The 24,882-nt window shown below is 55.9% G+C and overlaps 1 protein-coding gene across 4 annotated transcripts in view; it reads right to left on the bottom strand.

Moving 5' to 3' along the window:
• The window catches only part of Src (SRC proto-oncogene, non-receptor tyrosine kinase), a 40,095-nt gene extending 15,532 nt beyond the window's left edge, over positions 1–24,563 (bottom strand). For 2 of the 4 annotated variants that reach the window (XM_070007274.1, XM_070007275.1), the window contains exons 1-3: positions 24,353–24,562; positions 13,374–13,499; positions 4,695–4,762 (exon numbers count right to left, since the gene is read on the bottom strand). The gene's annotated coding sequence lies outside the window, so the exon portion shown is untranslated. Of the gene's footprint in view, positions 1–9; positions 178–4,694; positions 4,763–13,373; positions 13,500–24,352 lie in introns of all 4 variants that reach the window. The other 2 variants (XM_070007273.1, XM_070007272.1) reach the window with 2 other exon arrangements.
• Between the last annotated feature and the right edge of the window lie 319 nt (positions 24,564–24,882).

Raw genomic sequence — 24,882 nt, 5'->3', positions numbered from 1 at the left:
TCCCCTCACCTGGAGGGTGACAAGGCTGCCCCAGAGGATCTGGGAAGCAGTCTGGGGACTAGGCCCCAACACCAGACATGGAGCCTTGGGGTCTTGAACTAGAGACCTTGCTCCACTTCAACCAGCTATGTGTTCCTGAGCAAGTCACGTCCCTTGTCTGGGTCTCCACGTCCTCATCTGCGAAGGCAGGAAACACACACTTCTCAGGGGCTGCCTCGAGGCTATGAACCAAGAGAAATTACCTTACAGTGCTCCCTCTAGGCCATCAAAGTTCATCAGGCCAGGCCTGGCGGCTCACGCCTGTAATCCTAGCTATTCAGAAAGCTGAGATCTGAGGATCCTGGTTCAAAGCCAACCTGAGCAGGAAAGTCTGGAAGGCTCTTATTTCCAATTAACCACCAGAAAACCAGAAGTAGAACTGTGGCTCAAGTGATAGAGTGCTAGCTGTGAGCAAAAGAGCTCAGGGACAGCACCCAAGCCCTGAGTTCAAGCCCCAGGACTAGCACAAAAGACAAAAGACAAAAAAAAAAAAAAAAAGGTTCATCAGGCTCTGACTGTGCCAAGCAGGGGGGAGCCCTGGCCCAACCCAGAATCTCTTTTTTTGCCAGTCCTGGGGCTTGAACTCAGGGCCTGGGCACTGTCCCTGAGCTTCTTTTGCTTAAGGCTAGCGCTCTGCCACTTGAGCCACAGCGCCACTTCTGGCTTTTTCTGTGTATGTGGTACTGAGGAATGGAACCCAGGGCTTCATGCTTGCTAGGCAAGCACTCTACCACTAAGCCACATTCCCAGCCCCTCAACCCAGAATCTCTTGTGAAACTGTGAATGAGACAAGGGCCCTGCACGGGCTGAGGCCTGGGAAAGGGCTGCCTGTGCTCAGGGTCAGACTCAGCTTGAAGACACCTCCCCCCATGGGAACAAAGATCAGCCAGGCGCCTTCTGGGCCCCAGGCCACTCAGCTGAGCCAGGGAACCCACGGGAGGCCCTGGAGAGAGCTGCTCAGCTGCCCAAGGGACCACCAACGCCGGGAGGGGGGGGGGGGCAAACAGCCTGAGGCAGGAAAGGCCAGTTTCTATGGAAGCCTTGGAGGTCCAGTGTAAGCTGCTGTCCGGAGGGAGCTGTTGACCTGACCAGTGAACAGAGCCTCCAGCCCTCTGGAGGCCCCACAGCCCACCAGCCCATGCGCTCCCCGTGACACCACACAGGCCTCTGTACCTGGCAGGAAAAATGTCTTTTGGAAAAAGTCCATGTAAAAATAAAAGCTATTGCCGGGTGCTGGTGTAATCATGCCTGGAATCCTAGCTACTCAGGAGGCTGAGATCTGAGGATTGTGGTGCAAAGCCAGACACTCATGTCTAAATAACCACCAGAAAACCAGAAGTAGTGCTGTGGGTCAAAGCAGTAGAGCACTAGCCTTGAGCAAAAGAGCTCAGGGACAGCATCCAGGCTCTGAGTTCAAGCCCTACGACCAACAAAAAAAAAAAAAAAGAAAGAAAAGAAAAAGAAGGGCTGGGAATGTGGCTTTGTGGTAGAATGTTTGCCTACCATGCATGAAACCCTGGGTTCGATTCCTCAATACCACATAAACAGAAAAAGGGAGACATGGCACTGTGGCTCAAGAAGTAGAACACTAGCCTTGAGCAAAAGAAGCTCAGGGACAGTGACCAGGCCCTGAGTTCAAGCCGAAAGAAAGGAAAGAAAGAAAAAAGAAAGAAGGAAAGAAAGAAAGAGAGAGAGAGAGAAGGAGAGAGGGAGGGAGGGAAGGAAGGAAGGAAGGAAGGGAAAGGAAAGGAAAGGAAAAGAAAGGAAAAGAAAGGGAAGGAGAAAGTACTAAAAATAAAAGCTACTAACACATGAAGAACTAAGAACATGAGCTTCCTTTAGAATGAGTGAAGGCAAAACAAAGGATTCCTGGGAGGGAGATGAGAGCAGAGCTGACACTCCAGCCCGCCTTGTTGAGAGGATCTAGGAAACAGGAACAGGGACAGGAGAGCCCCCAGGCCCTGCGTGCTTCTACTCACCAGAGCTCTCTCCCCTCTGGGGCAGGGGAGGAAAGCAAGGCGGGATCTTTAGCCCAGAGTCCAGGGGCCCTGGTTGCAATGTTTGTTGGTTTGTGGGGCTGGGCCAGGCCCTGGCTCTGTAAATGACAGGTGTCTCGGGGCAGCAGGTGGGGTGGCGCCAGGAGCCAGAAGGCCAGAGTGAGCGCGGGACGGGCCTGCCTCCCTCCACCCTGTGGGGCATGGGCCCCACCTCCTTCTGTGCCACACAAGAACACCACAGGGCGCTGGAGGAGTCCGTGAGAAGGCCACAGCCTGTCCCAGGGCCACTTCAGAGGTGACAAGATGGCATCTGCAAACTCCACAGAGACAAAAGCAAAGCGGCCCATCGTCCTGCCCAGGCGAGGCCCGGCCACTGCAATGGCTCCACTTCTGGCGTCTCTTCCCTGACTCACAGCCCCACGCAAGCAGGTCATCCTGGCAACCAGGCTGGCTCTCTGGAAACCAGGAGGTGTTCTAGAAATATCTGCAAATAGCTTGGCACAGTGACTCACGACGATCATCTTGGCTACACAAGTGGCTGAGATTGGGGAGGCCAGGTTGGGGGGAAAGTTCATGGAACCTCTTCTTAATTAAAAAAAAAAAAAAAAAAGCCAGATATGGAGGTTTTTGTCGATCATCCCAGCTACACAGGAAGTGTCAATAGGAGGACCGCAGTTCAGGCAAAAAGCAAGACATCATTGGAAAAATAAGAAAGTGAAGAGGACTGGAGAAATGGCTGACGCAGTAGAGGGCCTGCAAGTGTAAAGCCCTGTGTTCAAACCCTACACCATCCCATATATACATCTATATGTACATCTGTATCTCCAGGGTAAACACGAGACTAAGCAATACAGACTATAAATATCACACACAGGAAGATGGATTGATGTAGGAAGAGAACATAAAGGGTAACTTCTAGTTTAAATACTTAGAGGAAAAACTCTCAGATCAACAACCTAAGCTTTAAAAAAAAACTAAATCTAAAACAAGTAAAGGAAAGAAAGAATAAAGATTAGAGCAGGATGTAATGAAGTAGGAAAACAATAGAAAACAAAATCAAAGCTTGGTTCTTGGAAAGGGTCAACAAAGTTAGCAAATCCTTGGCTACAGTAACCAGGGCTCAGTTATTACAACAGGAATGAAAAGGGAGCCAAACTATGAATGAAACAGAGATGGTTTTAAGGGACTGCTGTGAACAACACTGACAGAAATCACATCAACCCCCTAACTACACAAACTAAAAAGAAATCGAAAATCTAAGTAAACCTAAAGTAAGTAGATTGAATTTAAAAACTTTTAGGGGAAGTTTTAAAGTTCCCCCAAAAGCCTAGGCCAGGATAATGGCACTGGTGAATTCCACCATGCATGTAGGAAGAATTAATGTTGATTCTTCACTCAAATCCTCACAGCCCACTCAGGCAACAAAGCCCACGTTCCCTTGATAACGAAACCCACACAAAGATACAAGAGAAGAAAATTGAAACAGGGAGTGGAGCTGGGAGCCCATGGCTCATGCCTGTAATCCCAGATACTCTGGAGGTTGAGATCTGAGGATCGAAGTTTAAAACCAGCCAGGGCAGGAAAAGTCCATGAGCCTCTTATCTCCAATAAACCACTCAGAAAACTGGAAGTGGTGCTGTGGCTCAAGTGGTAGATAGGGTGCTAGCCTTGATCTGAAGAGCTGAGGGACAGCGCCCAGGCCCAGCACCCAGGCCCCGCGTTCAGGCCCCACAATCAACAACAACAACAAAAATAGTTGCCGAGCGTTGGGTAGTTTACGCCTGCACCCCTAACTACTCAGGAGGTGAGACCTGAGGATCACAGTTCAAAGCCAGCAGTGAGCTGGGCATCAGTGGCTCAAGCCTGAAACCTGAGACTCATGGTTCAAAGCCAGCTTGGGAGGGAAGGGGACCTTGCGTGTCAGTATCTCATTCCTATAATCCCAACTAAACCTAGCTACCCAGGAGGCTGAGATCTGAGACTGGCAGTTCAAGCAGGAAAGTCCATGAGACTCCTATCTCCAATTAGTCCCCAGAAAATAGAAAATGGCACTATGGCTCAAATGGTAAAGCATTTGCCTTGAGCTGAAGAGCTAAGGGACAATGCCCAGGCCCAGAGTTCAAGCCCCATGACCAACAACAACAACAACGGTTCTTCTTCATTATTTTTTTTCTTGGACCATTCATGGTCAAAACCATGTGTAACAAAACCTGAATCAGGAAGCCTTGCTATGTTCCCCATTTCTGGGAGGTCCCCCAAAATTCTTGGCCATGGCTGATCGGGGTTTGAGAGACTTACTTTGCCTGGTATCCTTTTGGCCTGGGTGTGTGTGTATGTGTGTGTCTGTCTGTCTGTCTGTCTGTCTGTCTGTCTGCTTTCCCCTCTGGGGTGAGGTGTGGGCTTACCTAGGCTCAGCTCCTGGCTCCGCTCTCATGACTCTGTGTGTGTGTGTGTGTGTGTGTGTGTCTGTGTCTGTGTGTCTGTGTGTCTGTGTGTCTGTGTCTGTGTGTCTGTGTCTGTGTCTGTGTCTGTGTGTGTCTGTGTGTCTGCTTTCCCCTCTGGGGCGAGATGTGGGCTTACCTCTGTGTGTGTGTGTGTGTGTGTCTGTCTGTCTGTCTGTCTGTCTGCTTTCCCCTCTGGGGCGAGGTGCAGGCTTACCGAGGCTCAGCTCCTGGCTCCGCTGCTCATGACTGCAGTCACGACGTGTCCAAGGCTCCAGCTCTGTTCTGCAAATGGGGGAGATGAGCGCATGCGCCTTGCATGAGGCTGCAGCGCAGGGGCCAAGCAACACACATCCCATGCCCCGGTCCTCTCACACGCGCAGGCCTGGCCCGCTCCCTGGAAGAGGCAGGCTTCAGGACTGAACAGAAGAAGGTGTTGCTGTGTGTGCAGAGGCCCAGCAACAAAAGGCCCAGGGCGGTCCCCCTGCTTCCTGAGCAATCATGCCTGCTCCAGCAAAGCTTAAATGAGCACCTACTAAGCGTCAGTTACTGTGGTGGGAAAAAGACAAATGCCGAGCAGCTGCAGTGACAAGTGCCAGTGACTGGGACTGTGAGAGGCTGGGAAAGAAACAACAGGCTAGGGGGTAGCTCAGGGAGGGACAGGCACTGTCTGATGCCTTACAGCACGCTCGGAACCTCCAGCACCAGCCTTTCTCAGATCCACCTCTCCTATGCCCGGGTCCAGAAAAGAAGAAGTCCACAGGGGCCTGTCAGGCAACCTGGGGCTCAGGGAGGCGGGTGGCAGTGCCGGAGAATTGCCCGGGAGAGATTACCTGGGGACACGCACCTCGCTAATAAGTAAGCTGCGTGCACAGGAGACCCCCCAGCCCCAAATGTGCATCTCCATTTTGTGAATGAGGAAATGGAGGCACAGAGAGGTTTAGCTGCTTGCCTGAGGTCATCCAGATTCAGGAAGCAAGTGTCACGCCTCTGGGCTCAGCAGCCTTGGGTACCCCAAGACTCCCCCCAGAGGAGGTACAGAGGGCCGAGGTGGGAGTACGGATGTGTCATGGGGTACGGATGGGGTACAACGGGTGGGTGTGAGCAGCTTCTGCCCAGGGGAGCACCAAGGCCTAATGGGCCCCCAGCATCGAGTCAAGCGAGCCCCCTCCCCACCCCACCCCCAGACTCCCTTTGGTGCCATGGAGACGCCCAGGCAGCTGGGGCTGATCCCCGCAAAGGCCTTCACAGCCAGGCCTGGCCGCCTGCAGCCAGCCCAGCCACAGGACAGGGGCACCGAGGCCAAGTCAGCACCCAGGCCACCATCCCAGATGACAGAGGATCCATTGCCCCCCCCCCCCCGCCTCCCCATCACTAGTCCCAGCTGGGCCCCCGAGCCCCACTGCCAGTGCATTTCCCCAAAGGGAAAACAGACACCTGCACAAGAAACAAGCATGGGCTGGAACCACACAGCAGCCAGGCGGCAGCACGCAGGAGCACTGCGGGCCCACCCTCGGCTTCCAAGCCCTGCCCTGGGGTGGGGGGGGGGGAGGGGGGAGGGAGAGGGGGAGGGGAGGGGAGAGGGCAGCAGCCAGAAAGTTCCACGCTGGCACCTGCACAGGTTCTCCTCTTTCCTTCACATTAGCAGAAGCATTACCTAGGAGCCAATGTGCTAGCAGCCTCCTGTAATCCCAGCACCCCAGTGGCAAAGGCAGCAAGACTGGGCGTTTAGGGCCCACTTGAGATACACAGAGAGACTTTGTCTTTAAAAAAAAAAAAAAAAAGCCAGCACCAGTGGCTCATGCCTGTAATCCTAGCTACTCAGGAGGCTGAGATCTAAGGATCGTGGTTCGAAGCCAGCCCGGGCAGGAAAGTCCCAAAGACTCTTATCTCCAATAAACCACTAGAAAATGGGAAGTGGGGCTGTGGCTCAAGTGGTAGAGAGCTCACCTTGAGCTGAAGAGCTGAGGGACAGCGCCCAGGCCAAGAGCTCAGGCCCCACAACTGACAAAAAAGGGAGGGAGGGAGGGAGGGAGGGAGGGACGAAGGGAGGGAGGGAGGGAGGGACGAAGGGAGGGAGGGAGGGAAGAGACGGTGGGCAATCACCGGAGGCTCCAGCCTGTAATCTTATCTACATGCAAGGATTATGATTCTGCCTCCCTGTAAGCTGGGAAGCCTTAAGAAAATGCATTATTCAGCTGGGCACTGGTAGCTCACGCCTGTAATCCTAGCTACTCAGGAGGCTGAGATTTGAGGATCTTGGTTCAAAGCCAGCCAGGAAAGTCCGAGAGACTCTTATCTCCAATAAACCATTAGAAAACCGGAAGTGGCGCTGTGGCTCAAGCGGTAGAGTGCTCGCCTTGAGCTGAAGAGTGCAGGAACAGCGCCCATGCCCAGAGTTCAAGCCCCACGACTGACAAAAAGAAAAAGAAAAAAAAAAAAAAGAAGAAAAAGAAAGAAAGAAAGTGCATCATTCCAGGCCCACACACAGACTGGAAAAGAGACCCTATTTAATAAATAACCAGTGATCTGGTAGCTCTTGCCTATAATCCTAGCTACTCAGAAGTCTGAGACCTAAGGATCATTGCTCAAAGCCAGCCTGAGCAGGCCAGACTGGGAGTGAATCCTCTTATCTCCAGTTAATCAGCAAAAAGCCAGATATGGAAGTATGGTTCCAGAAGTAGAGCGCCAGCCTTGAGTGGAAAAAACTAAGGGGCAGTGCTCAGGACCTGAATTCAAGCTACGTTACTGGGAGGGGGGAGGAGGGAGAAACAAGAAACAGCGATGCTAGAGACAAGGCTCAAGTGATCAAGCACGAGCCAGAGAAGCTGAGCAATTGTGAGGCCTTGAGTTCAAACTCCAGTAATAGCAAAAAAGGCTGCAGGCATGGTTCATCAGGTATTGCTCCAGCTTAAAGCATGAGGCCTTGAGATTAAACCCCAACACCACTAAAAGAAAAAAAAAAAACTTCAGCTCGCCAGGGTGGGGTTTTGTCTGCTTTATTTTTGAAGAGATCTCACTTGTGACTGTTTCCGAGGCTAGTCTCAAGCTCCAGCGCTCAAGTGATCTGCCTCAGCTTCCCAAGAGGCTGAGACTACAGGCGTGTCCTACCATGCAAAGCCTATGTGCTATTCTTTTTTTGTTCTTGTTGGTTGTGGAGCTTGAACTCTGGGCCTGGGCGCTGTCCCTCAGCTCTTCAGCTCAAGGCAAGTACTCTGCCACATGAGCCACAGCGCCACTTCCAGTTTTCGGAGTGGTTTATTGGAGATAAGAGTCTCACAGACTTTCCTGCCCAGGCTGGCTTTGAACTGTGATCCTCAGATCTTAGCCTCCTAAGTAGCTAGGATTACAGGCATGAGCCATGAGCACCTGGCTTTTTTGAGCCCATTTAACAGAGGAGAAAACCAAAGTGCAGGCAGGTCAAGTGATGTGCCTTCTGTCCAGCTGGTGACAAATCCCTTCAAGCTCCTCCCTCCAGAGGAGCCGCTGGGAAAGGCTCCTGAGTGAGTCCTTTTCTTTCTCAGTCCTGGGTTTAGACTCAGGGTCTTGTGCTCCTAACTGACATTCTACCACTTGAGCTACACTTTCAGTTCAGCATTTTGCTGACTAATTAAGGATGGAGTGCCGGGCGTTGGTGGCTCACACCTATAATCCTAGCTACTCAGGAGGCTGAGATCTGAGGATCAGGGTTCAAAGCCAGCCCAGGCAGGAAAAGCCGTGAGACTCCTATCTCCAATAAACCACCAGAAAACCGAAGTGGCGCTCTGTCTCAAGTGGTAGAGCGCTCGCCTTGAGCTGAAGAGCTCAGGGATAGCGCCCAGGCCCAGAGTTCAAGCCCCATGACAAGCTCTCAGCCTCCTGAGGAGCTGGGATTGCAGACATGAGCCACTGTGCTCCATCCGTCATCCTCCAGGTCTGAGCCTCCCCAGTAGCTAGGATTACAGTTGGAACCACAGGGGCCCAACCTGGTCCGGGAACTCAGCAGGGTCTCTGGCCAGGCTGGCCCTTCATCAAGTCAGGCTGGGGCAGGGCTGAGGGCGGGTCAGGACAGAGGGACTGGCAGATTGGCTGTCTGCCTTTCTCCCTTGAACCCCCCTGCTGGGCTTCACCCCATCCCTTTGAAGCCCCTTCCCTCTCCACTGCACAGAGGTAGCAGCCCTGGAAAGGAGGGGAAGGGACCAAGGGAGATATGGGGGTCTAGGGTGGCCTGGAAATCCTGGTGGGCTTCCCTGAGGAGGAGACAGTATGGGGGAAGGGGCTACAGAAGTCAGGTATGCACCCCCACCCCATTACTCCTGCTTTTCTTGGGGGTCCCATGCCTAAGAGGTCATTGGGGAGGGGCAGCTGGGTCCCCCTAAACCACAGAGTAGAGGATCCTGGTGCTGGCGAGGGGGTTCTATGGACTTCTATGGGAAGTCCACCCTAGTGTCTGTCCCAGAGTTCACGGCCAGGCAGACTCAGAGCAAATGGGAGGGAAGGCTGGTGCTCAGAGGGGGACACGGCCAGCCTCAGGTCACACAGCAAGGCCCAGGCCTGCGTCTGAGTGATACCGGAGGCCAAGGGGTTGCGCAGGGCCGTGCTCCAGGATTCTGGGGGTGCCAGGTCCCAGAACTCTGCGCTGGGGAGAAGCAGGGAGGGGAAGTCCATGTCCAGACAGGCCTCAGGGACCCCAGTGTCACCCCATACGCACACCCCCAGCCTGGCCGGTAAGGGCTGACCGCCAAGGGGTGTGTGGGCGTGACCACATGGGGTCCCCTGGCCCCTAGGACCTAGGGGTGACTGGGGAGCATGGGGGGGGGGTTTCAGGGCCCCCAGCCACCCCTCCCAGAGCTGGCAGAGGATGGGCTGGGGGCTGTGCCAGCCGGCCCCTGCCCACGGCCCCGCTGTTCCCTGCTGGCAGCTCTGGGAACGCCGTGCCCCCTCCCGCCCACACCCTCCGGGGACACGGGTGGGCAGGCGCGCCCAGTGGCCAAGCCCCACCCCGCCATCAGTCCACAGCAAGAAGCCCAGCCCTCCCTCTACCCTGCGGGGCAGTGGGCGCAGGGCAGGGCCTGCCCAGGGGGCGACACGCTCCCTGCTCCCCAACCCTTTGCTCTTCCCTGCTGAGCCTCCAGCTTCCCAGCCTGAGTACGTGTTGTTTCCTCCCGTGAAGCTCTACTACCCTCTAATGAACTCAGGGCACCCCCCAAGACTGACCACAGGCAGTACCCCCATTTACCTGCCTGCAGGCACAAAGAAGTACCCCTCTTTCCTGGCCCCCAAAGACCCTACTGCACAGGGATCAAGAACTGAACTGTTGGTCTCATAACTCAGATGTAGGTCTTCTCACTGTGTGACCTTGGGGAAATGTCTCTACTTCTCTGTGCCTGCTTCCTCTCTTACACAACAGGAATAAAGCTGAGCCAGGGAGGACACACCTGTAACCCCAGCACTTGGGAGGCTGAGCAGGAGGATCTCAACTTCAAGGCCATCCTGGAGTAGATAATGAGTTCCAGGTCAGCCTGAGCTACATAGTAAGACCTAGCTTAAAAAGTAAAATAAAATAAAAATAATAAAACAAGCTGGGCTCTGGCAGCTCATGCCTACAATCCCAGCTACTCTGCAGGCTGAGATGTCAAGAAATAAGGGTTTAGAGCCAGCCCATGTTTGGGCAGACAAATTTAAGAGAGTCTTATCTCCAATTAACTCGCAAAAACTGAACTGGCTGGACACTAGTATCTCATGTCTGTAAGCCTAGCTACTCAAGAGGCTGAGATCTGAGGATCGCAGTTCAAAGCCAGCCCAGGGAAGAAAGTTCATGAGACTCATCTCTAGTAAACCACCAGAAAACCGGAAGTGGCGCTGTGGCTCAAAGTGGTAGAGTGCTAGCCTTGAGCTCAGGGACAGTGCCCAGTCCCTGAATTCAAGCCCCACAACTGCAAAAAGAAAAGTTGGACTGGAGGCCTGGCTCAAATGGTAAAGCACCAGAACTGAGAGGGCAAGGCTCTGAAGTGAAGCCCCAGTACCAACACAAAACAAACGAATAAATAAAATAGGGATATACATACTAAAGAGCCTCCTTCAAACAACTGCTGGGAGGAATGAGTTGCCACCTGCAAAGTCCCCCAGGATGGGGCCCAGAGCGCAGCTCAGTCCCTGGGTGTTCAGACCACAGCCATCCAGCTTGAGGACTTACTGAGCACCTACTTGGTACAGGCACTGCACGCACTCCCACCGCATCCCACGGGCGCCAGCCAGCCACATACTTCAGGCCACATCAGGGAAGGGGGGATGGGGAGCGGGGGGAGGGGGGGATTGCCAGGAGTCCAGGGCTCTGTCAAAGTTGGCCTAGGGGCAGGGGGGAGGGGGGAGCGATGGTGCTGGCACTAAGCAACTGATGCTTTTGTTTTTAAATCCCAATAGTTCTTTCTCTTTCTTTCTTTTTTTCTTTCTTTCTTTCTCTTTCTTTCTTTCTTTCTTTTCTCTCTTTTGCTGGTCCTGGGGCCTTGAACTCAGGGCCTGGGCGCGGTCCCTGAGCCTCCTTGTGCTCAAGGCTAGTACCCTACCACTTGAGTCACAGCGCCACTTCTAGCTTTTTCTGAGCAGTTTATTGGAGATACGTCTCATGGACTTTCCTGCCCAGGCTGGTTTCGAACTGCAATCCTCCGATCTCAGCCTCCTGAGTAGCTAGGATTATAGGCCTGAGTCACCTGGCTCAGTCCTCCTTTCAAAGGTACACACTCAAGTAGTCACATGTGAGTCAGGGCTCCCGGGGTTTGCTGTAAGATGGGCGTAGGACGGAAGGGAGAGGCATGGAGCAGGCAGGGTGGGTATGGGGTCCAGGGGACTGTGATGGGTTCATGGGGTCATGATATCAATGTACCTCAAAAAAAGCAAGGTTCTATTACATAATAAAAAGATCGGTGCCCAACTCCTGCCAACAACTACTCATTCCCATGAGCCCCCACTCCTCACTGCCCACCTGTGCCCCCCCCCACCCACAGCTGCTCTGCACACCGAAGCCACATGCACCCAGGATGCTACTGCGGCCCCATCCCACTCCCAACGCCTGCAGAATGGGCTGCAGTCCTCCCTGATCTGCTCCATCTTGCTGCCTTCAACTTACTCCACTCTCTCCAGCTCACTCTCCTCCCCCTGCCCCTTGCTGCCCCTCTCCCACCCTCTGCCCCAGGGTCTTTGCACTGACTTTGCCCTCTCTAAATTACTCATACAGGAAGCAGTATGGCTCCTTCCTTCTCTTTTTCAATGTGAGCACCTTCCTTGGTCACCCATTCTATGCCCCAGCTGGCATTTCAACCTCCTTCCCCATTTATGTGGAAGCCATGGCATTTATTACCCTCTAAGTGAATGGAGATGTGTGGGTGGGTGGAATGATATCTCAATGAGTGGATGGGTAGGGGGGTGAGTGGGTGGACAATATCAGTAGGGGTGGATGGATGAATAAATGGATAGGTAGGTAGAATGCTAGATGGATGGATGGATGGTGGAATGATGACTCAATCAATGGATGGTATGTGGTTAGAAGGATAGATGGGCACATGGATGAATGGATAGGTAGTGGATAGGTTGATAGGTAGTAGATGGGTGGATGATGGATGGACAATGGGTAATGGATAGATGGATGGATGATGGATGGATGGATGGGTGGATGGATGTGTGGATAGATGGATGGGTGGCTGGATGGATGATGACTGGATAGATGAATGGATGACGGATGGATGGATGACTGATGGATGATGCATGGATGATGGATAAGTAATGGACAGAGAGGTAGATGATGAATGAATGGATGGATGATGGGTGGATAATGGATAGATAGGTAATGGATGGATGGATAATAAATGAATGATGGATGGATGATGGATGGATAGATGATGGATGGGTAATGGACACATGGGTAGATGATGGACTGATGGATGGATGGATGAATGGATGGATGGATGGATGAGGGATATATAGATAATAAACCACACCCTGCGTGCCCCCCCCACCCCTGCCCTGATGAAGAGTAGCAGGCCAGGCCCCGCGCCTGTCAGCCTCCAAGGCCAAGTCTGTGCTGGCTTCAGGCACACCCGCACAGCAGAGCTCTGCACACCTCCGAGTGACAGCAGTGTGGACAAGTCTGAGACAACTGCAGGAGGCCGCAGGCCCTGCCCAGCACAGGTCAGGGCCTGGGACTTGGATCACAGGGGATATTTGCTGAATGGACAGGGGCAAGAGAGGAGGGAGTGGGGGGCCATCGCAGGGCCAGGGAAGCCAGCGCGTGCCTGGTCCTGCCTGGCGGCATGAGCACGCTCAGGGCTGGCCAGCCTCAAACCGGCTCTGCCGGTGCGGTGCGGCTGGGTGGGGCGGGGCAACTCCAGGCAGGCTGGAAGCACTGGTGGGGGTGGGGAGCGAGCGAGAGGATGGGGGACCCGCTGTCCACACAGGGCAGGGGGAGCTGGGCCCAGGGCCTGGGCAATGTGTGACTTGCTATAAAAACCCTGATCTGCTGGGCATCCATAGCTCACACCTGTAATCCTAGCTACTCAGGAGGCTGAGATCTGAGGATTGTGGTTCAAAGCCAGCCTGGGCAGGAACATCCATGAGACTCTTTTTTTTGTCGGTCATGGGGCTTGAACTCTGGGCCTGCGCACTGTCCCTGAGCTCTTCAGCTCAAGGTGAGCATTCTACCACTTGAGCCACAGCACCACTTCCTGTTTTCTGGTGGTTTACTGGAGATAAGATCTCATGGACTTTCCTGACTGGGCTGGCTTTGAACCCTGATCCTCTGATCTCAGCCTCCTGAGTAGCTAGGATTACAGGAGCGAACCACTGGTGCTCAGCTCCAAGTGCTACTTTATCAGCCCTGTGGGATCCCACCTGGGTAAAAGACTCTGAACTTCAATTTCCTCACCTGTGAAATGGGTTGGATCCTGTCCTCTGTGTGTGAAGATGAGGACTCAGGCTCTGAGGGCTTCGGTCCAGCCGTGGGGCTGTGGGGAAGTGCTGCTCCTGTGTCTCCGGGTAGACCTACAGAGGGCTGGGGAGGTGAACCAGAAAGCTGTGGTTTTCTGTAGAGGGGTCTGCCATGGCCCTACATAAGGTGACTCCTCACTCCCTGCAACCCGGCCCCAAACCCCGCCAAGTCCCAGCTCCAAATGGCCTGAGTCCTCTCTCCGCCTCCCTTGGGCAGGCCAGCTTCTCCCTCTCAGGCTATCCAAGTCAGAGCAGAAAGCCCCTCCGAAATGCCAACCCAAACTGTGAGCCTCCCCTAACCCCTCCAGGCCTCAAACCCCCTAAGACAAAGGACAAAGTCCATGCCAGGCCCCCCCCCCACCTTGGCTCATGCCTGTAATCCTAGCTACTCAGGAGGTTGAGATCTGAAGATCAGGGTTCAAAGCCAGCCCATAACCCAGCTGCGTTTCCCACCCTCAGGGGCCACAGGAACCCAGGGCAGAGGAGGGGCACGCAGCCCAGAGCCCACATTCAGTGGGGCTCTCAGCCTCCGTCTGCGCCACCACAAAGACGCTTTGTCTTCTGTGCTGGGAGCCCCGGGGGACCCGGAAGCCACCGCTCAGCATCATTGAGGCACTGTGCCTCAAGAGATGGAGTGCTAGCCTTGAGCTGAAGAGCTCAAGGAGAGCACCCAGGCCCTGAGTTCAAGCCCCAGGACTCCCAAAAAGAGAAGGACTAAGTCTTTACAGGGGCTCCAAGGCCCCACACATAGTCTCTGCCAGATGCTCTCCTTACCTCATTGGGTTCCACACACTGGCCTTTTCCCTGGGAACTCAGCACCCTTCTGCCTCAGGACCTTTGCATACACAGTTCCCCCTGCCCAGAGCATACCTCCCGCCATACCTCCTTCCCCCTCACTCCCTCTCTGCTCTCCTTCCTAACCACATGTTCCAGTGGCAGCATGCCCACCTGCCCTACCCTCCAGCCTCAGTTCAAAAGCACCTTCCCACAGGACCTCCTGAAGCCCTCAGCTCCCCCTTCCCTGCTCCGTCCCTCCTCCCCGCACACCCAAGCTGAATGCACACTGGGTGGAAGATGGGGAACAGCACTCCAAAGGGAAGCTTCAGTAGCTTCAGGTCCTCACAGTCAGTGGCCCAGAGCACGGGGCCGGCCCGGGAGGGGGACCGGGAGCTCCGGGACGGGTGGCCGCATGCATGGATGCACACATGGATGCAGGCGTGCATGCATGGATGCACACATGGATGCAGGCGTGCACGCATGGATGCACACATGGATGCAGGCGTGCACACATGGATGCACACATGGATGCAGGCGTGCACGCATGGATGCACACATGGATGCAGGCGTGCACACATGGATGCACACATGGATGCAGGCATGCACGCATGGGCAGAGCCTCGGAGGGGAGGTAGCCGGGCCGGCGCTGTTGTGCAGAATGAGGGCCTGGATGAGCAGGACTTCCTGAGCTCCAGAAGGAGGGGTGTCCCCCCCCACCCCATAACCCAGCTGCGTTTCCCACCCTCGGGGACCACAGGAACCCAGGGCAGAGGAGGGGCACACAGCCCAGAGCCCACATTCAGTGGGGCTCTCAGCCTCCATCTGCGCCACCACAAAGACGCTTTGTCTTCTGTGCTGGGAGCCCCAGGGGACCCGGAAGCCACCCCTCAGCATCGCAGCGGGGGCCCTGCACCCAAGTGCGGCCAGGGCTGCCAATTTACCAAGTCCCCTTCAGATCACCCCCCTCCCCACGCCCCTCTCCCAGAGCTCCTCCCTACTCCAAGCCATTCCCTACCCCAGGGCCTTTGTGTGTGCTGCCCCTCTACCCAGAATACCCTCACTCCTCTGTGGGTCTCTTGAGACGCTGTTCAGGCTAGGGATCACCTGCTCTGGGAAGCTCTCCTGGCCTTGGGCTAGGCTCCCACCATTCCTATGTCACCTACCCCACAGCAGGGCATTAATTAGGATCTACATCTAGCTCTCACAGAGTACAAGCGTACATCCAAAAAGCATCTTTGAGGGTCTCCAGCACCATCTTAGGCCCAGACATCACCAGTAGATAATCAAGGCCAGCTGCCAGCTCCTCCCCAAGAGAGCACAGGGGCGGAGCCCTGAGAGCCCGGCCCTGCCTCACACAGGTCGCCCGCAGAGCTAAGGTTTAGGCAGAGTGGGTGGAGGGGGGAGGGGGAAGATTTCTGCAAATGGCCAACTGGTAACCAAACCCACATTGCTTCTAAAACTAGGGCACAGGATTGAAACGGGAACAGCAGAATTGTCCCCAAATAGAACGGTGGCTCATCTGGTTCTGAGGCCTTCGGGAGCACCTGGCGGGGCGGGGGTGGGGCGCGGGGCTGCGTGGGGCTGAGCCGAGATCAATCTGGAGGAAAGGGACCTGACCACTGGTCATCCGTGGAAAACACCCACCACGGTCCAGCCGCACTCTGACCAGCTCCCTCCACCCACCCCCACCCGGGCCTCTGATCATCCCACCCTGCCAGCAAGAGCCCTGCCTGCCTGTTTCGTTGGGGGCTGCCTCGAAGCCAGGCCTTGGGCCATTTTATCCTTGGCGCACGTAGATCCATCTTTTACCACAACCCCATGTTGGCTAACCCATTTCCCAGATGAGGAAACTGAGCCCAAAGTCCCAGCGCAAAGAAGACCGCCTCCATCTAGTCTGAAGCAGCCAAGTCCCTTCCCAGGTCCTGTGCCTCAGTTTCCCCACCTGGGAAGTAGAAGGTTCTTTCATGATATTCCACAGGAGCCCCCAGAATTGGACTGGAGACATCTGCCCTCCTCACTGTCTAGGAAGGGGCAGGGAGAGGATGCGAGTAATGGTCAAAGTCAGGCACGTGGCAGAGAAGAGCTCAGAGCAGATGAGAAAGGCAGGCCTGCGGTGCTCAGGAGCTCTGAGTTCAAATCCACACACAGGACGACCTTGGGCAAGTCCTTGAGCCTCTGGGGAAAGGGCAGGGGCATGCATCATCACCACACAGGTTGCAGTGAGGTTAAGATACACTCAGCGCTTTGTCTGGCACCAACCCAGAGGCTCAACCGTGCATGCAGGCACCAACAGCCACTGCAGGAAGCCCCGGGCTGGCCTGCTGGGGGCCTGCCCCGTCCTCGTCCCCAGTGGGTTCATGTGTCTGTCCACCCCTCATTGCTGTGCAACACAGACAAGTCACTTGTGTCTCTGAGCCTCCTTTTCACAGTCAATCAAGGCCTTCCTGGGGTCCTGGCAGGAGTCTGATCTGAGGCCAGAGTTTCCTCATCAGCCAAACAAGGCGGTCATGGCAGCCATCCCCTCCCATGGCTGGCGGGGCTGGTCAGCCAGCGCTCTGTAAATGCTAACGCGCGGCCTGCCAGGGAGTGACAACCACCACATATTCCCAGTGCTGGGAGCACAGAGAGCAGGCACGCAAGCCTGCAGCCACGGGCGCTTGGCGCCGGAGGGGCCTGAGCATGGGGAATGGGGCTGGAAGACTGGCCACAGGCCCAGGCATGGGGGCCAGACCACCCAGGCAAGCGCGAAGACAGCCAATAGATGAAGGGGCTACCGCGTCTCCTGCACAGCCAGGACACAAGGGAGATGCTGAGGGCAGGGCTGAGAATGGATCTCTTCCCAGGCCAGTGGCATCTCCAGGAGCCCGGGCCACAAAGCCAGGGCTTCCCTGTCCTCAGATACCTCTGGAGAAAAGGAGAGCCCAGAGAGCCTCCTGCCTGCTCCTGCCTCCCAGGCCAGAGGCAAAGACTGAAAGAAGCCGGTGCTCAAAGTGTGGCATCTCTAGAGAGATGGGCCTGCTCAGAAAGGCGGTGTCAAATGCCACAGGGACTCAGGGCAGAGGACTTGGCAGGTCACAGGACAGGGAGAAACTAAGGCAAGGGCTTCCCTGAGAAAGTCTGGATGGAGGCCAGGCACCAGTGGCTCACGCCTGTCATCCTCACTACTCAGGAGGCTGAGATCTGAGGATCAAGGTTCAAAGCCAGCCAGGGCAGGAAAGTCCATGAGACTCTTATCTCCCATCAACCAGCAGAAAACTGAGAGTAGAGTTGTGACTTAAAGTGGCACTAACTAGGAGCAAAAAAAAGCTCAGGAACAGTGCCCAAGCCCTGAGTTCAAGCCCCACAATGGACAAAAAAAGAAAAAAAAGCCCAGATAAAGCTAATAGCTTCGAATCAACCAATCAATGCAGCCACTAAGTCAGACAGGTAGTCGGGCCCAGCCCCAGGGCTTCCTGGATCCCTGCGCCCTCAGGAGGCCCAGTGATTGCCTGGCTAGGAAATCACCTTCCTCTTCACAGCAGATAAACATTGGCTGCCAGCACAGCACACCCTTTGGCTCCTGTGACCTTTACCCCACCAGTCAAAGCTGGTACTGGCCCTGTCAACCTCAACGGGCAGATAGGGAAGTTGAGGCTCAGAGCAGATACTTTCCCACCACCAGATATGGCACACAGGTGGCCAGGCCAGGAGTCAAACCTACAGCCAGTTGGCTTTAAAGGCCTCCCTGCCTCTACTGTACTTTATACCACAGCCACCCAGACCTGAGGCCAAAAGGAAAAGCACCAGGCAGAGCTGAGGCCCAGGGAGTCAGGGTCACCAGCCCTACACTCGCCCTGGGTACAGGAATCAGACACCCACAAATCACCCAGACCCCAAAAGTCTGGACTTTTAGCTTCTCTAAGCCCAGGCTCCTGTTCTGTGACTTGAACTCCCACCCGCCTCCAGGGGAAGGCAGTTAGAGGGACTGGGCCACCTCGCTGGGGTCCACACTTGGAAGGCCTTCAGTGTGGACATCAACATCCAAGTCAAGACCACATGGACACAGCAGGCCTGGACAGGAAGACCAGATTTCCTGATGCTGCTCCAGCCCTGTGTCTACCTCCCCATCCCCAGCTCAGATGCTGTTCCCACTGGCCACCAGGCCCAGCAGGTGCCAGGACTCCAAAGATCCATTCCTACAGACCCAACAGCTCGGCTGCAAGCACCCCTCACCCATCCCAGATGCCCCCCAGTCCCACGCAGCACCGGAGAGTGCAGCCAGGCCTGCCTGTGCAGAAGTCTCCAACACGAATGCCAGACCAGAGCCCCAGGAAGGAAAGAGCCTCAGCTGCAGAGATGAGGAAATGGATGACCAGATGGGAAGGGACTGAACCAAGATCTTTCAACTTCTCCTCCTTTCTAGCTTCTCCTTTCATTCTGGATCTTTTCCAGGTAATTTCAGGGGGAAGGGAGAATAGAAGGGATCAAAGTTCAGAGGAAGTCCCCTGCCCAAGTTCTCAGAGCCCAGGAGAAGAAAGATGGAGAGTTTAGTTTCCAGCTCTGTGATCCTTCCCAGTTCACCCTTGGTGTGAGCCACAAGACTACACAGTGTCAGTGGGGACAGGTGAGCTGGCTAGGAAAAATGCTGGATCAAAGGGCGAGAGATATATCTGCATCTCCCTTTCAGCTTTGATGATTTGCCCTGGGTTTCTCTGGCCTCATTTTCCCCATAGAGAAAAGAGAAGGTCTGAATAGATCAGGAAATGAGAAACTCACAGCATGTAGACAGCATTCTCTAAGCCCTTGCCCATGGCAGACATTACTAATCCATCACAGAACAGTTTCCCATGCAGCCAACACTGGACTGGGACCTCAGAATGCTTCTCGACAGTGGCACTTCAGGTGGGTGGCATTGAAGTCCTGGGCCAAGTAGAACAGGATAATCTGAGTCCAGGGAGTGGGTGGGGCTGATTACTTTGACTCCTGGGGGTCTGCAGCTCTGGCTGCTGGGTCTCCATTTGGACTTGAAGTCCTGGGTCCTGTAGATTGCATTCAACCAACTCACCCCTCGCAGGGAAGTATGCAGAGGCTGCGACCTGACAGCTGGGGTGAGGCCTTGAACACAGGGGTGGTCTTCACCGGGTCTCTCTCCCAGAATAGGCAACACAGAACCGTCTTCCTCTTGGCCCTGCCTGGTGCAAGACCCCTACCCACTTTACATCTGGCAAAACTCCTCCCGGAAAGGGGATCTCGCTGCCAGGGGAGGGGGTGCTCTTCCCCACTCCCATTTGTTGAGCTCCTGGTGCGCCTTAGTACTTCCTGTCCACCCTCTTGGGACACCCTGGAAACCATGATTCACTGGGCTACCTCATGTATGGGGAATCTGAGGCCCCGACAAAGGAAACGCTCCCAGGAGCTCTAGTAGAAGCCAGAGGGTTCCCAGGGAGAGAAGGGGTGGAAGGGGATCGGAGCAGCAAGAAGCACTGGGACCAGCTGGGCACCTGTGGCTCACTCCTGTCATCCTAGCTACTGAAGATCACAGTTCATAGCCAACCAGGGCAGGAAAGTCCTTGAGACTCCTATTTACAATTAACCACTAAAAATTCAGAAATGGAGCTGTGACTCGAGTGGTGGTGTGCTAGCCTTGAGCCCAAAAGCTCAGAGACAGTGCCCAGGCCCTAGGACCAACACACATACACAAAATAGAAACTGGGGAGCTGGAAGGGCGGATAGAAGAGCAGGGGCCACAGACTGCGAAGGGGAAACAAGGCTTGTCTCACAAAGAGCCCAGTTCAGAGAGGCAGGGGCCTTGCAGGGCCCTGGCTGCCATACCCAGGAGTTCAGATCTCCAGATCCCAAGAGCTCCACAGCCCCACAGCCCCCAAGAAAGCCACTTTTCCTCTCTAGGCCTCAACATTTCCATCTGGAAAATGTGGCTGATCTCACCTACCACAGCCTTTAAGAAGCTGGGCCAGGCCCAGGCACTGTCTCCAGCCTTCTAACACAGACAGGAGGTATAGAGAGGGCAGAGTGGGTGTCACGGTCACCCAGTACTTTGCTGACCTCCAGCTTTGACCCAGACGACCCCATGGCACTTTCCACGCTAGGCCCTGACTGCCCAGCTGGGTGAGGACATTGATAAAGATGCCAACCGACTTTCCCATTACCCCAGGAAGGGTGGGTTTCCACTTGGGGGTGCATCAACAGGAGAGCACAGGGCCTTCTCTTAACCCCAACCTGAAAGAGAGAGGTGTATGGTCCCCATTTTCAAGCTGAAGAAACTATGACTCAGAAAGAGACAGGAGATGACCCAAAAGACATGCAGCAAGTGCGAGAGTCAGAACCTGAACCCAGGCCCGGGGAACTCACAAGCACTTGCCTGGCCGTCATTCTAGCTGACTGTCTAGTCTCCCCATCCCATTCTCATCTGCCCCCTCTGCATCTGGCATCTCTCATCCCTGACTCTCAGAAACTCTGGCCTTCCTCCTATTGAACTCCTACTGACCCTTCAAAACCCAGACTCAACTGCTGCTTCTTCCTGAGGCCTGCTTAGGCCCCCATGGAATACTGTAGTCCAATTTCACGTTTCTTTCTATCAGGGGCCTTGGTCAGATCTATACGCTGGCCCATGGCTTGAGCCTATTCATACTGGGGACACCAACCAGACCTCCTATATAAAAAGAGGGAAGGTGGCTCAGTGGTAGAGTGCTTGCCTTGCATGCATGAGGCCCTGGGTTCGATTCCTCAACACCACATAAACAGAAAAAGCCGGAAGTGGCGCTGTGGCTCAAGTGGTAGAGCATTTGCCTTGACCTGAAGAGCTAAGGGATAGCGCCCAGGCCCAGAGTTCAAGCCCCACGACAACCAAAAAAAGAGAGACAGACAGACAGACAGACAGACAGACAGACAGAGAGGCCAAAATCCTCCCCAGGGTCTCCAGGCCAGCCCTGCAGATAACAGGCCTTGCTTTACCTCCCCTACACTTTCCATTTTCTGTGTTAAACCTCACACACTCTTTCCTGGCTTCACAAACTGCGTACCCTCCCCAACCTCAGGGCCTTTGCATATGAACTTTCCTAAGTCGTTCCTCTGGCTTCAAGTCTAGCCAACTTCTACATCCTTTCTTCAAGTTATCTCTGTCTCCTAGGCCTCAGAGACCTTTATTTGAGCCTTTATCCCAGGAGTGAGGATAGATTAATTCATCTGGCAATATGTTTGCCTCTTGGCTCACTCTCCAGTTTTCAATTTCTAAGAGGCTAGAAACCATCAGACAAACCACTGCCCACAACCCCAGGGGTCCTAAGAAGGGTCTGAGCACGAGAATGGGGGGAATTCATCCAGTTCCCTCCTTTGCTAGCTGAACACTGTTTCCCCTCAGCCAGGGCACCACCACCTGGAAGCCTCCCACTTCAGCACTGCTCAGCCAAGTTCTAAGCAACTATAGCAGGTACTCAATACATGGTCACAGAAAGTATATAGTAGGTGCTCAATGCACAATCAGAGGTGCTTGTGTCTCAGCAGGTCTGGAGAAAATGGGGTCAGTTGAGGATCAAGGGATGAGTGGAGAGGTCTAACAGGAGGTCATTCTGGTTCCTCCCTAGCTCCTAGGATTTGGGGAAACCAGACATACTCCAGTTCTACCTCCAGATGACATTCAGGAAAGAATCATAGTAAGCCAGGTGCTGGTAGCTCACACTTGTAATCCTAGCTTACTCAGCAGGTTGAGATTAGAGGATCACAGTTCAAAGCCAGCCTGGGCAGGAAAGTCTGTGATACTCTTATCTCCAATAAACCACTCAGAAAACTGGAAGTGGTGCTGTGGCACAAGTGGTAGAGCACTAGGCACAAGCTGAAGAGCTGAGGGACAGCGCCCAGGCCCAGAGTTCAAGCCCCACAAGTGACATCAAAGTAAGTGCTAGGCCCCAGGCTAGGGTTACCCATGCCTCGGGGAGAAACCAGAAGCCAAGGGGGTAGGGGGGCTTCAGCAAAGCCAGGGAGAGCAAGGGCAGGGGGAGTTCACAGCGGGCAGACACAGGATCAGGCCCCGGCACGCAGTCAGCTGAGAGTGACACACTGGAAGTCACCTCCCTGCTGGAAAGGCCGCATCATCACCACATCCCACAGCCCCAGCGGGGCCTCGTGCCTCCCGCCACACACTCACAGCCCTCTCTGCCACCACGGCCCTGTGTCTGATCCCTGTTTCAAAGACAGCCAGGGGCGGGGAAGGTGGCTCAGTGGTAGAGTGCTTGCCTAGCATGCATGAAGCCCTGGGCTCCATTCCTCAGTACCACATACACAGAAAAAGCCAGAAGTGGTGCTGTGGCTCAAGTCGTAGAGCACTAGCCTTGAGCAAAAAGAAGCTCAGGGACAGTGTCCAGGCTGTGAGTTCAAGCCCCAGGACTGGCACAGAAAAAAAGAAAAAAAAAAAAGACAGCCAGATTTCTCTCTCTGAGGCCTCTCTCCAGCTTCACACTGTGTGGCTGTGGGTCTAATCACGTGCACTCATCTCTGAGCCTCAGTTTCCTCACTAGAAAAAAAAATGAGGATACACAAGCGCTTTGATCTCCCAGGAGGTGTTCAGCGGATGTGAGCAGCTTCTGTTGTTACTGCTTTATTACAGTGGTGAGCAGAGCAGAGGCCCTGGAGCCCACACCCGCTAAACTCCAAAGGGATGGATGGAGCCCAGGTCTGTGTGCAGTTAATGGAGCTCAGAGCCTGTGTGTCTACCTCAATTCTTCAGAGATGGGCCCCAGGACCTTTGCATAGGAGATGGAGCCCAGGGCAAGGGGGTGGCGTCCAGGACCTGGCATGCCCTCACTCTTGGGCAGCCAGCTCTAGCACAGAGCCTCTCCAGCGGCTCTATCATCCCCATGTGTGACAACATGGGGACCGGAGGGCTCCGTGGCTGTCTGAGATCACACGGCTTTGGGTGGTCAGGCTTTTCCTCCTCCAGGGGTTCTGGGGTGCCTCTGGGAGCACCAGCAAACCTCTCCCAAAGGTGGGCTCCACTGGGGCCAGCACCTCCCCTCCCCCTGCCAATCCTGAGATGCCCCAGGACATGGTCTTCCCATGGGGCTCCCAGTCCCTTGGCATGGGTGGCAACTTGACTCCCCAGCCAGCAGCTGAGAAGAGGGTCACCAGCTCGCCCGGCCCTGGAAACCAAATCTGACCTCGGCTGCACTCAAGTGACCCAGAGACCACTGTCCCAAGTGGTCTGAGGTTCCAGAAACCATTAGCCAGGGCCCCCACGGACCCTGGGCACTGCCGGGCCTGCCCTACGCTCCCAGGGGGCTCAACTGCCACCCCTATCTTGCATCAGCCCAGGGATCTCGGCCAGGCCCACCCACCACCACTGAGGACCTAAGCTCAGAGAGGACACTCAGCTGTCTAAAGACACACAGCATGGCAAGTGATGTCCCTGAGGGGGACACTCAAACTCATCCCAGCCTCTGGGTGACACTCCCCAACTTTTGCCAACTTCTGAGCTGGCCAGAGGCTGGGCCTGCTCAGGGCGGAGCTGGGGGCACCAAGCTGAGGCTGGCCCAGCCCCTGGCAGGTCAGCAGGTGCCCCAGGCCCACCTCTACCCCACCCCCACCCCAGTGCCCCAAGCCTGCCCTGTACCCCACCCCCACCTCAGCGCCCAGGCCCACTTATACCCGACCTGCCTGGGCGCCCCAGGCCTCCTGTGCCCCACCCCGCCCGGTGCCCCCTCCAGCCCCCCCTGCACCCCCCCGTCCTGCCCCCGCCCCCCTGCACCCCCCCCGCCCACCCTGCACCCAGTCCCCCTCCCACTCAGGCCCCGGGCGCAGGGCTGGGCGGCTGGGCCGGAGGCGGCGGCGAGCGGCTCTGATTTCAGATTTGGCCTAGACCTGGCCGGGGGCCGGGCGGGCTCCGCGGCTCCGGCGGGCCGGGGAGCCGGAGGCGGCTGGCAGGCCCGAGGGGTCCCCGCGGCCCCCGCCCGGCCCCCCTCCCCCGCGACATCACAACAAAAGGCCGCGCCGGGCAGGTCCCGGTCGGTCCCCGCGCGCCGCCGCGCGCCCCGGACGCCGGGCCGGGCGGGGTGGGCAGCGGCCCGGGCTGCGGGGATGGATCGGGCGCGGGCTGGGCGCGGGCGCGGCCCCGGGGCGGCCGGGGTCCGGCGGAGGGGCGGGGGCGCTCACCTGGGCGGCGGGTGGGCGGCGGGCGGACGGACGGACAGACGCACGCGCCGAGGGCGGGCCCAGGTGGCTCGCGGTGGGCCACGGCGGCCTGGCCGCTCCGGCTCCGGGGCCGGAATGGATTCCGGGCTGGGAGAAACAGACGGGAGAGAAAGGGAGGAGGAGGAGGAGGAGGAGGCGGCGGGGAGGAGAGGGGAGGGGCAGGGATGGGAAGGGAGGGGAGAGGGAGGGGAGGAGAAGGGAGAAGAGGGGAGAGGAGGGGAGAAGGGTGGAGAGGGGAGGAGGAGGGGGAGGAGGAAGCAGGAGGAGGAGGAGGAGGAAGAGGAAGAGGAGAGAAGGAAGACAGGGACCAAGGATGGGCTCCCCAGGGGTGACCTGGACGGATGGGCCAGGCCCTGGCTGAGACCCGGCGGGGCGGGCACAGCCGGGGTCCCGCCCCCATGCCACCCCCAGGACCGCCCTGGACCCCCATCCACCCCCAAGCCAAAGCGCCTCCCTTGGGTCCCCAGCCCCCTCCCCAAATCCCCAAACCC

Source organism: Dipodomys merriami, unplaced genomic scaffold, assembly GCF_024711535.1.
Source record: "Dipodomys merriami isolate MVZ:Mamm:240054 unplaced genomic scaffold, mDipMer1.0.p SCAF_7, whole genome shotgun sequence".
Lineage (NCBI taxonomy): Eukaryota > Metazoa > Chordata > Mammalia > Rodentia > Heteromyidae > Dipodomys > Dipodomys merriami.
The sequence above is the reverse complement of the archived record's forward strand: the minus strand, read 5'-3'. Positions and strand labels throughout refer to the sequence as shown.